The following is a 12,363-nucleotide window of genomic DNA, read 5'->3' as shown; positions in this document are numbered from 1 at the left end:
ATCAAACGATCCACAGATGCTCTCATGTATCCTGATATTCATTTTTTTTTTTTTTTTTTTTCTCCGGCCTAAATTTTTCTATAAAGTCTTAATTTCCTTGATACATCATTGCTATCTTTTGATAGCGAGGTTCCATCTGGCAAATGTTCAATCAAAAAAGGAGATAAGGACTGATAATGAGTGTGGTTGACAGATTGTGATAAAGGAGAGAGAGGCTGTGAGGATTATCGCAGAGGCGGAGCGGAGCGGAATGGAGCGCCAGCGTATTCTACATAACGTGGCATTACTCAGTAATTGCTAACGTTGTAAACACAACACCTTCACCATATCATATCTCACTGGCTGTCAGCTATCTCTTTATTCGGAGCATCCTCTCATTGACTCTCATTGACTTTCACTGAAGAATTTTTCTGTGATTTGTCACTGAAAAAAAAAAAAAAACACCATTCAGACAGAAAACTAATATAAAAAAATATATAATTATGTAAAAAGCCCCTAACTGGTGTTGAAAACATTCACAGCTATACATGTGAGTATGAATCCAAGTTATTGAATTCCCCAGCACTTCCTCCCCAGCCCTACCTCCTTTCCAGAACTAGCTGTCAACGGGATATTTCGTGGTGATATCACAGAGGAAACATTAGCGAAAGAGATGGGCAAACAAGACGAGAGGCTTTGTGCTTTCATCAACTTCCCTTAATTAAATCTCCCCTTCTCTCCCCTTCTCCAGGCTCTTCTGTGATATTTGCAAATAAAAATGGAAAGTGACCCCAGCCTAATTAAAAAAATAAAATAAAAAAGTTGCTGTTGAAACACAGGCAGCTGCACCGGAGCTCTGCATGCTACTCCGCCTCAAAGTCAAGATGGCATTTCTCTAATGCTTTGGAATTCTCTCTCTCCCCCTTCTCGTTTCCCTCTTGCTCTCTTTCCTTCAAAGCCAGTTCAAGCTAAAAAAAATTATGTGTCATTAGTAAATTACACAGGTGCCAGATTGAGTTTATCATCTTGAGTATGTAAATCTTCATAATAACCTAAGGAGCTGCTTATAAAACTGTCCTATCTCTTAAGCCAAACGAGCACATACCACACTGATAGGAGATTATCCTGCTCTGTACGCTGCTCTGCAGGCAGGCGCTGTGCTGTACTGGTGCCCCAAGGCGTGGTACCAGTTTATGATACACTCTTTCCCCTAATCTTAATGGAACCCTAACAAGGAGAAGTACACAGGAAAACAGAGGGAGAGTAGGGAACTTCTGTTGTTGTTGTTGTTAAGGTGGAAGTTGTGTCTTGCTCGTTTAACGTTTAACAATTTGAGGCTTTTTTTCACCTTGGGGAATGCTATTGGACTCATGAACTCTTAAAGGCCATGTTGGAAGTTACATTTTACAAAATATAATTTAAACCCCTTTTAGATGCCCCCCCCCCAAAAGGGAAGTCATGTTGATGCGTTAGTAAACAACGCCCCCTGTAGTGTGTGACGGAGCCTATGATTTTGCCGGTGACGTTTGTTCAGGTGAAGACACTGGAGATGACTGGGGACATCCGAAGAAGAAACCAGTTCTACAAACAAGTAGCTATAACTCCTCAGCCTGAAGTAGTAGAATAAAACCAAAATGATTTTCTTGAATCTCTTATATGTATATTATCTCCCCTTGACTTTTTCCACGTTGTTACATTACAGCCAAAGCAAAAACTGTTATTTAGACATTTTTGCAAATTTATAATAAAAAATAAAAAAAAGGAAAATATGACATTTACATAAGAATTCAAACACTTTACTCAGTACTTTCTTGAAGCACCTTTGGCAGCGATTACAGCCTCGAGTCTTATTGGGTATGACGCTACAAGCTTGGCACACCTGTATTTGGGGAGTTTCTCCTGTTCTGCTCTGCAAATCCTCTCAAGCTCTGTCAGGTTGGATGGGGAGCTTTGCTGCACAGCTATTTTCAGGTCTCTCCAGAGATGGTTGATCGGGTTCAAGTCCGGACTCTGGCTGGGCCACTCAAAGACATTCAGAGACTTGTCCCGAAGTGACTCCTGAGTTGTCTTGGCTGTGTGCTTAGGGTTGTTGTCCTGTTGGAAGCTGAACCTTACCCCCAGTCTGACGTCCTGAGCGCTCTGGAGCAGGTTTCATCAAGGAACTCTCTGTACTTTGCTCCGTTCATCTTTCCCTCGATCCTGACTAGTCTCACAGCCCCTGACTCTGAATAACATCCCCACAGCATGATGCTGCCACCACCATGCTTCACCGTAGGGTTGGTGCCAGGTTTCCTCCAGACTTGACACTTGGCATTCAGGCCAAAGAGTTCAATCTTGGTTACATCAGACCAGAGAATCTTGTTTCTCATGGTCTGAGAGTCTTTAGGTGCCTTTTGGCAAACTCCAAGTGAGCTGTCATGTGCCTTTTACTCAAATCAAATCAAAGTTTATTTGTCACGTGCGCCGAATACAACAGATGTAGACCTTACAGTGAAATGCTTACTTACAGGCTCTAACCAATAGTGCGAAAAAAAGGTGTGTGTGTGTGTGTGTGTGTGTGTGTGTGTATGTGTGTGTGTGTGTGTGTGTGTGTGTGTGTGTGTGTGTGGGGGGGGGGTTACCTCTTCAGGAGTGTTATGGCTTGGGAGTAAAAACTGTTGAGAAGCCTTTTTGTCCTAGACTTGGCACTCCGGTACCGCTTGCCATGCGGTAGTAGAGAGAACAGTCTATGACTGGGGTGGCTGGGGTCTTTGACAATTTTCAGGGCTTTCCTCTGACACTGCCTGGTGTAGAGGTCCTGGATGGCAGACAGCTTTGCCCCAGTGATGTACTGGGCCGTACGCACTACCCTCTGAAGTGCCTTGCGGTCGAAGGCCGAGCAGTTGCCATACCAGGCAGTGATGAAACCGGTCAGTATGCTCTCGATGTTGCAGCTGTAGAACCTTTTGAGGATATCAGGACCCATGCCAAATCTTTTTAGTTTCCTGAGGGGGAATAGGCTTTGTCGTGCCCTCTTCACGACTGTCTTGGGACCATTCTAATTTGTTGTTGATTTGGACACCAAGGAATTTGAAGCTCTCAACCTGCTCCACTACAGCCCCGGGACGTGCTCCGTGCTCCTTTTTCTGTAGTCCACAATCATCTCCTTAGTCTTGGTTACGTTGAGGGATAGGTTGTTATTCTGGCACCACCCGACCAGGTCTCTGACCTCCTCCCTATAGGCTGTCTCGTCATTGTCGGTGATCAGGCGTACCGCTGTTGTGTCGTCAGCAAACTTAATGATGGTGTTGGAGTCGTGCCTGGCCATACTGAGGAGTGGCTTCCGTCTAGCCACTCTACCATAAAGGCCTGATTTGTGGAGTGCTGCAGAGATGGTTGTCCTTCTGTAAAGTTCCCCCATCTCCACAGAGGAATTCTGGAGCTCTGTCAGAGTGACCATTGGGTTCTTGGTCATCTCCCTGAAGAAGGCCCTTCTCCTCTTATTGCTCAGTTTGGCCGGGCGGTGTAACGCCCTGGCCATAGAGAGGGGTTTTTGTTCTTTATTTTGGTTAGGCCAGGGTGTTACATTGGGTGGGCGTTCTATGTTCATTTTCTATGTTGTCTGTTTCATTGATATTGGCCGTGTGGCTTCCAATCAGGCACAGCTGTTGTTGGTTGTTGCTGATTGGGAGTCACACATAAGTGCCTGTTTTTCTGTTGGGGTTTTGTGGGTAATTGTTTCTCTTAGATTATTTCCTAACAGGACTGTTTTGCTGTCGTGTTTTTGTTCAGTTTTGTATAGTGTTCTTACGTTAATTAAAATCATGATGAACACTAACTCCGCTGCGCCTTGGTCTACTCTCTCTCCCGACAGCCATTACAGAATTACCCACCAACAATGGACCAAGCAGCGGAGGAAGGAGAAGCGCCAGGAGAGGAGCGTTCAGGATTCGTGGACTTGGGAGGAAATCCTGGAACGGGAAAGGACCATGGGCTCAAGCTGGGGATTATCGCCGCCCGCAGTGGGAGATCGAGGCGGCGAGAGCTGAGAGGTGCTGGTACGAAGTGAGGGAGCGCAACAGGCACGAGAGGCAGCCCCAAAAACATTTTTTGGGGGGGGCACACGGGGAGTGTGGCGGAACCAGGAAGGAATTCTGGGCCAACTCCCCGTGCTTACGGCAGGCAGCGCAGTACTGGTCAGGCACCGTGTTATGCGGTAAAGCGCACGGTGTCTCCAGTGCGCGTGTGTAACCGATGTGTAATGGCTAGCTAGTTAGTTAGCGGTGGTGCGCGCTAATAGCATTTCAATCAGTGACGTCACTTGCTATGAGACCTGAAGTGGTTGTTCCCCTTGCGTTGCAAGGGCTGCGGCTTTTGTGGCGCGATGGGTAACGATGCTTCGGTGGGTGTCAGTTGTTGATGTGTGCAAGGGTCCCTGGTTCGAGCCCGGGTTGGGGCGAAGAGAGGGACGGAACCTACACTGTTACATTGGTGCCGTGACCCGGATCATTGGTTGCTGCGGAAAAGGAGGAGGTCAAAGGGGGGGTGAGTGTAACCGATGTGAAATGGCTAGCTAGTTAGTTAGCGGTGGTGCACGCTAATAGCATTTCAATCAGTGACGTCACTCGCTCTGAGACCTGAAGTGGTTGTTCCCCTTGAGTTGCAAGGGCCGCGGCTTTTGTGGCGCGATGGGTAACGATGCTTCGGTGGGTGTCAGTTGTTGATGTGTGCAAGGGTCCCTGGTTCGAGCCCAGGTTGGGGCGAAGAGAGGGACGGAACCTACACTGTTACACGTGCATAGCCCGGTGCGCTATAGGCCAGCCCCCCGCAAGTGCCATGCGAGTGCAGGCATCGAGCCAGGGCGGATGGTGCCAGCTCAGCGCATCTGGTCTCCGGTGCGCCTCCTCGGTCCAGATTATCCTGCGCCGGCGCTGCGCACTGTGTCTCCAGAGCGCTGGGAGGGCCCAGTTCGCCCAATTCCTGCGCTCCGCCCACGCCGGGCCAAAGTGGGCATTCAGCCTGGAGTGTGGGTAAAGAGCGTCCATACTAGAACTCCAGTGCTCCCCCACAGCCCGGTTTATCCTGTGCCTCCTCCTAGGACCAGGCCTCCAGTGGGTCTCCCCATCCTGGTCAGTCCTGTGCCTGCTCAATGGACCAGGCCTCCAGTGGGTCTTGCCAGTCCGGAGCCGCCAGAGCCACCCGCCAGTCCGGAGCCGCCAGAGCCGCCCGCAGGTCCGGAGCCGCCAGAGCCGCCCGCAGGTCCGGAGCCGCCAGAGCCGCCCGCCAGTCCGGAGCCGTCAGAGTCGCCCGCCAGTCCGGAGCCGTCAGAGTCGCCCGCCAGTCCGGAGCCGTCAGAGTCGCCCGCCAGTCCGGAGCCGTCAGAGCTGCCCGCCAGTCCGGAGCTGTCAGAGCCGCCCGCCTGTCCGGAGCCGCCCGCCTGTCCGGAGCCGCCAGAGCCGCCCGCCTGTCCGACGTAGCCATCGCCGCCCGCCAGCCGGGCGCAGCCATCGCCGCCCGCCGCCCGCCAGTTGGGCGCAGCCATCGCCGCCCACCAGCCGGGCGTAGCCATCGACGCCCGCCAGCCGGGCACAACCAAGGTCGCCCACCAGTACTCCGGCACGGCCAGGGGCGCTACCTAAGTGGGCGACGCCGAGGGTGGAGCGGTGGCCACTGCCCGCACCTGAGCCACCGCCGTAAGAAGGCCCACCCGGACCATCCCCTTCAGAGTCAGGTTTTGCAGTCGGAGTCCGCACCTTGGGGGGGGGGGGGGGGGGTAATGTAACGCCCTGGCCATAGAGAGGGGTTTTTGTTCTTTATTTTGGTTAGGCCAGGGTGTTACATTGGGTGGGTGTTCTATGTTCATTTTCTATGTTGTCTGTTTCATTGATTTTGGCCGTGTGGCTTCCAATCAGGTACAGCTGTTGTTGGTTGTTGCTGATTGGGAGTCACACATAAGTGCCTGTTTTTCCGTTGGGGTTTTGTGGGTAATTGTTTCTGTTAGATTATTTCCTAACAGGACTGTTTTGCTGTCGTGTTTTTGTTCAGTTTTGTATAGTGTTCTTACGTTAATTAAAATCATGATGAACACTAACTCCGCTGCACCTTGGTCTACCCTCTCTCCCGACAGCCGTTACAGGCGGCCAGCTCTATGAAGAGTCTTGGTGGTTCCAAACTTCTTCCATTTAAGAATGATGGAGGCCACTGTGTTCTTGGGGACCTTCAATGCTGCAGAAATGTTTTGGTACCCTTCCCCAGATCTATGCCTCCACACAATCCTGTCTCTGCGCTCTACGGACAATTCGTTCGACCTCATTGCTTGGTTTTTGCTCTGACATGCACTGTCAACTGTGGGACCTTATATAGACAACTGTGTGCCTTTCCAAGTCATGCCCAATCAGTTGCATTTACCACAAGTTGTAGAAACATCTCAAGGATGATCAATGGAAACAGGATGTACCTGAGCTCAATTTCAAGTCTCATAGCAAAGAGTCTGAATAGTTATGTAAATAAGGTATTTCTGTCTTTGTTTGCTCATTTATTAAAAATAAATCAAAAAAACTGTTTTTACTTTGTCATTTTGGGGTATTGTGTGTAGATTGATGAGGATTATTTTTCTATTTAATTCATTTTAGAATAAGGCTGTAACGTAACAAAATGTGTAAGAAGTCCAAGGGTCTGAATACTTTCAGAATGCACTGTATGTCTACATTATTTGTTGTGGTAAAAGGCATGACCTCGGCAATGCAAGCTGGCGGCTGACCTATTCATACTAACAACTGGCAAGTTGTATCAGGCAGCTTTAGATGCGACTGGAAAACAAACATTTTTGCTAGTTATTCATCTGATTGATAAAATGTCATTAGCTAGCTGTTGTAGCTAGATTGAAACTGCTGGGGGAGAGCTAGCTAACTCCTACCGCCTAGCTAGGCTTCTAGAATATGCTATCTATATTTTAAAGGCTATTGAACACTTTTTGTCAAACTACTTCATTCCCCTGCTTGTTTATTGACGCATTGGTGACTGAGAAAGGTTGCAAGAAATCTTACACTGAAGGCGATTTGTAAATACGGGCCCAGGAAGAAAGCCGTTGCCCAATACCTTGCACAGCAGTTGTTTCACCACCGGGACCCTACAGGTATTACGGTCAATCCCTATGAACTGAATATTGTATGTGAATTTCCAATATATCAATGACACTAACAACAGTGTTACATTTTTTCATGTGCAGTGAACATTGCTTAGTGATGCAAGGTACATCATGTATTCGTTGTCATAGTTACTACTGACGTGGGCTTGGATGATGACACATGTCTGAATACTAGTGTAGCAACAACCTTACCTGGGAGTACAGCAACACTCTGTCTCGTAGCCATTCTGTCAACATGTATTAAAATTCATACAAACTGACCCAAGCGTTGACTTATAGTCACTTAGTCTACTCTATATTAGGAAGGTGTTCTTAATGTTTTGTACACTCATGAATAAACATTTATTCAAATCAAATCAAATTTTATTGGTCACGTGCACATGGTTAGCGAGATGTTAATGTGAGTGTAGCAAAATGCTTGTGCTTCTAGTTCCGACAGTGCAGTAATATCTAACAAGTGATCTAACATTTTTACAACAACTACCTTAAACACACAAGTGTAAAGGGATGAATAAGAATATGTACATATAAATATATGGATGAGCGATCGCCGTGCGGCATAGGCAAGAGGCAGTAGATGGTATAGAGTACAGTATATACATATGAGATGAGTAATGTATGGTATGTAAACATTATATAAAATGTATTCACCCTGGACATGAGACTTGCATTTATTTTATACTTTTTAAATCATACATTTAATTTTAAATTTAAGCTACCACAGAAGTTAGAGACAATTTGAAGACCAACATGCTATGAAAAATTTATTGTTTTGTAATCTTACAATAAAAAAAATAGAAATTTAGTAGTTCATACAAAACTTTATTGCATTTGGTCATCCCCAAAATGTGGCATTGAAAGCCTTGATATTTGCATCCTTCCACAGCGAACAGTCTTCAGACAGCTGACAACAAGGTGGCAGGTTTGTTGATGTGTTGCTCTAGAGTTCCATAGCCCAGCAGACTCACCTGGGGACAGAGGGATGGACATGTTAGTTTTTGTAAAAGTCTGGAAGACTTTTATAGGGAGGAGAGTGCCTGAGTTTTGTACAGTAAGGCAGGCGTTCACGTCATGCCTGAAACTCTGGACCTCCAAGTTAAAAATAAATGTAAGTTATTTGTGTAGAGCTTCCTATTGGTTGATTCTGATACTTCCCAAGTGAGAAACTCAGGTATCATCTTTCTACAATGAGTAAGGAAGAAGGAAATGTCAGAGTTTCCGACATGACGTGAACGCAGCATACATCCAATCCAACCATTGGCCCTGGATAATATACTATGTCATCACACAGGCAGACTTCCATAGTGAAGGATATTTACATATGTGCATATATTTACATATGTGCATATATTTACATAGTGCATCAAGTATACTATTAACGAGTGGAGTTCACTTCTCTTTATCTCTGAAGAGATCACAGGTAGTTGGTCAGAAGGCTCTGGAAGTCCTTGGAATATTCTATCTCTACAGCACCTGTAGAGAGACAGATAGAGGTAGTGATTGTGCTTGAAAGAAAATCCTCACCCCTGACCTACCGCTGGCCCAGGGTCTCCTGCCTAACCCTCTAATCAGGCTCTCTGACAGGGACTTAAGACGTCAGCATGCTTCTGTTTGTCTGGCAGCTAGTTGAAGTCGGCAAAATAACCCAACGAGAGTGCTCACATACTCCATTTAGAAAGACCTTCGCTTGGAAAAATGAGAGAGAAAAAAGCGACAATTGTACTGTTTGTCCATTTTGAGACGCCGTAGCCAGTATACACTTTCTCAAAATAGTCAGAATTCATCTAAGACAGCTCAAGAAATCTGTTATTAATTTTTATATTTTTGCACAGGAGATCTTAGTCGTGCAATTTTACATCTAACTAAGATGTTTGGTGGAGTATTTCTCAATAAAAAAATGTGCATGAAAACAAGCCATCTCTCGTTGAATGACAACAAAGACTTTACTGAAGAATCCCTACTGTTGACCAATCACCGGCGAAGGGGCGTAGACTTCGGTAACCAACTTCGGCTTGCCTCAAGAAAGAAATAAGTGTGCCAGAACAACCCCCAAAAAATGTACTTCCCGAAGTCCATAACGAACAAAAACGTCACAAAATGTCGAACTCTTCCAGCTGTGAAGCATGCGGCCACCTTTACTCCAGGAGCAGACAGATGTATGGTGCATAGGGCGTCTCTACTCCTCATATGAGTGGAGTATTAGCTCTTGAAAATGTATTATGCAAAGTAAAGGAAAGAATAATATAATGACCAGGGGTGGGACCAGAAATCGGCCCTGACATTTGTAACCCACCGGAACATTTTTCATCCCTGAGGCTCCCATTATAAACCAGATAAAATTATAATTTTGAAAGAAAAAAAAAACAAGTTGCCAAAAATGTCCATGACTTACTGACAGAGTGCTCCATATTCCTGCTGGTAGCAAGCCTCAACCTGGATGCAGAGAAATGTCCTGCCTTGTAGTTTGGTTGCATCTATCTCCACTAGGCACCAATAAATCAGATGACAAACCTGCAGAGATTAACAAAATAAATTGGTACCTGTATTTAGGATTCATGTATCAGTTTGCCTACTTCATGAAATGACAACAATAGACCTGATGACAAATATGCATGCCATTTTGAGATAATGGCTACAACAAATGACATGGCATCCATGTGAATTCATAAATAAACTATTATGAAATCACATCTCACTAACAATTGCTACCTTGACTTATTCATGATAACATGCTCCTTATTTGACTGTAATTAGCTGCTAGCTTAGCTAGATGCCTGTCATTGTTGAGGACTAATATTGCAGCCAAAACTGATACAAATATAGTGATTAACCTATGTAGCTAGCTAACTAGGTGTATGACAACCCTATTAATTCAAGAAGTAGTGACTCTATTGCTTGATTCAGAAAGTAGGTTTCACCTCAAAGCGTTAATTTGCTAATATGATCTGGCTAATGTGAGCTAGCTATCCAACATGCATTGTTTGTGACACATGTCATGATCCTGCTTGCTTTACATCTGACAGATATTGAGGTACCCTAGCTAGCTAGCTAGATAATGGTTTAATGATAATTGAGGGTTAGTTCATTATCTTGCTAGCTAAGTGTAAAACACAGCAAGCTAACCAACTAGGCAGTTAATGTAAACTCACCCCATTCCGTACAAATGTGCGCAACAGTCAAACGAGGCTGCAAAGAAAACTAATGGGACTGTAGCGACTGTGTTGACTTCAAAATCTGGGGTGTGAATTACGTTTCTATTCAAGCGTTGATCGACATGGTAATGGCTCTATAGTATTGGAGAAAAGTTGAAAAAACTGACCCTCCGTTACATCATGACGTGTCATGCTGTAATGTATAGCACGCATAAAGCAACTATTTCTTTCTTACAATCTCTCTCCACCAGGTGTAGCACTTCTCTCATCGTTCAAAAACAAGAAATGGACAGTGACAGGGGGTAAGGGCGGGATACCTAGTCATTTTTTGCGTCATCACTGCATGCGATCATGACTCTCAAAGCCGCTATTTACTTCTGAAGATCACTTTAGCACCGCCCTAAAAACCCGATTCAAATTCGACACAAACCTTCAAATAGGTATGTCATGACTCTTTATAGTGTTTTATTTACATTTTAGAGGCGATAAGGTGAAAACTTGGATAGATCGAATGAAAAAAAGCAGTTTTCCCACACGACACCTGTCCTTCTCGCTATCACGCATTAGTTTCGCTTCCCCACCCGCCATTTTTAAAAAGACCCAATGGAGCTCATTGCCTTCTTGAATTATGCAGAAACAGGCAGCGTGGAGCTCATGTCATTGATTTAGTTGGAAAGGGGAGAAATTGTGCTTCACAATGGTATTGACATTACAGTTGATCTGGAAGTATTACATTTTTGGGGCGCTAAAATATGGTCAATTGTACAGACCAAGGTGATGTACAAAGGTGAGTGAGTTTACGTTAGCTAGCTATCAAGACACTCACTCAGTAGCTTACCATGCTTTTTCTAACCAACTCGACATTCTTCTCTCCCCCCATTCCTTCTTGCCTACTCCCGTCTTTCGGACTTCTTCTAGGTTAAAAGTCGAATGAAACAACACACTCGCACACAGCCTTCTGGTGTCGTCGGGCAATCAAATGGCTCAGCGTAACAAAAGTATTCACCTGTCTCTACGTCAATCAAGGACAATGTGTTTATGGTGCGTGTGCAGCCCGGCAGTATTTAATCAATCGTGTATCTAATTTACAATGCCGAAAATAGAAAAAGAAAGTGACAAACTATCAGACTGATACATATTTATACAATGATTACTGTGTTTGGGGGGGGGGTTAAAATGAAGCATGGCCTTTAAGAACTAAAATACATTCAAATGTATGCTAGGCCTATCCAGTACTCTCGGGTGTGTGGAGAAGCAGAGATTAAGTGCACGTTGAAAGAGCATTAAAAAGTATTGTGCTCTAGTTGTATCATATGGTTTAAGCCATATGGACTCAGTCACTAGTTGTATCATATGGTTTAAGCCATATGGACTCAGTCACTAGCTGTATCATATGTTTTGCATTTGTATTTATTATGGATCCCCATTAGCTGCTGGGGTCCAGCAAAATTAAGGCAATTTATACAATTTTAAAACATTACAATACATTCACAGACTTCACAACACACTGTGTGCCCTCAGGCCCCTACTCCACCACTACCACATATCTACATTACTAAATCCATGTGTACGTATAGTGCGTATGTTATCGTGTGTGTGTGTGTGTGTGTGTGTGTGTGTGTGTGTGTGTGTGTGTGTGTGTGTGTGTGTGTGTGTGTGTGTGTGTGTGTGTGTGTGTGTGTGTGTCTGTGCCAATGTTTGTGTTGCTTCTCAGTCCCCACTGTTCCATAAGGTGTTTTTTTATCTGTTTTTTAAATCAAATTTCACTGCTTGCGTCAGTTACTTGATGTGGAATAGAGTTCCATGTAGTCATGGCTCTATGTAGTACTGTGTGCCTCCCATAGTTTGTTCTGGACTTGGGGACTGTGAAGAGACCTCTTGTGGCATGTCTTGTTGGGTATGCATGGGTGTCCGAGCTCTGTGCCAGTAGTTTAGACAGACAGCTCGGTGCATTCAACATGTCAATACCTCTCATAAATAAAAGTAGTGATGAATCCAATCTCTCCTCCACTTTCAGCCAGGGTTGACATGCATATTATTAATATTAGCTCTCTGTGTACATCCAAGGGCCAGCCGTGCTGCCCTGTTCTGAGCCAATTGCAATTT

The 12,363-nt window shown here is 45.1% G+C and overlaps 1 long non-coding RNA gene across 1 annotated transcript; it reads right to left on the bottom strand.

Annotated features, from left to right (window-relative positions):
• Nucleotides 1-7,856: 7,856 nt before the first annotated feature.
• LOC115158860 (uncharacterized) lies at nucleotides 7,857-11,583 on the bottom strand. Its single transcript, XR_003868755.1, has 4 exons — nucleotides 11,096-11,583; nucleotides 9,498-9,616; nucleotides 8,499-8,578; nucleotides 7,857-8,073 (listed from the first exon to the last, which is right to left on the bottom strand). It is a non-coding gene; the product is annotated as an uncharacterized LOC115158860 (long non-coding RNA).
• Between the last annotated feature and the right edge of the window lie 780 nt (nucleotides 11,584-12,363).

The sequence above is a fragment of the Salmo trutta genome, chromosome 22 (genome assembly GCF_901001165.1).
Source record: "Salmo trutta chromosome 22, fSalTru1.1, whole genome shotgun sequence".
Classification (NCBI taxonomy): Eukaryota; Metazoa; Chordata; class Actinopteri; order Salmoniformes; family Salmonidae; genus Salmo; species Salmo trutta.
The sequence above is the reverse complement of the archived record's forward strand: the minus strand, read 5'-3'. Positions and strand labels throughout refer to the sequence as shown.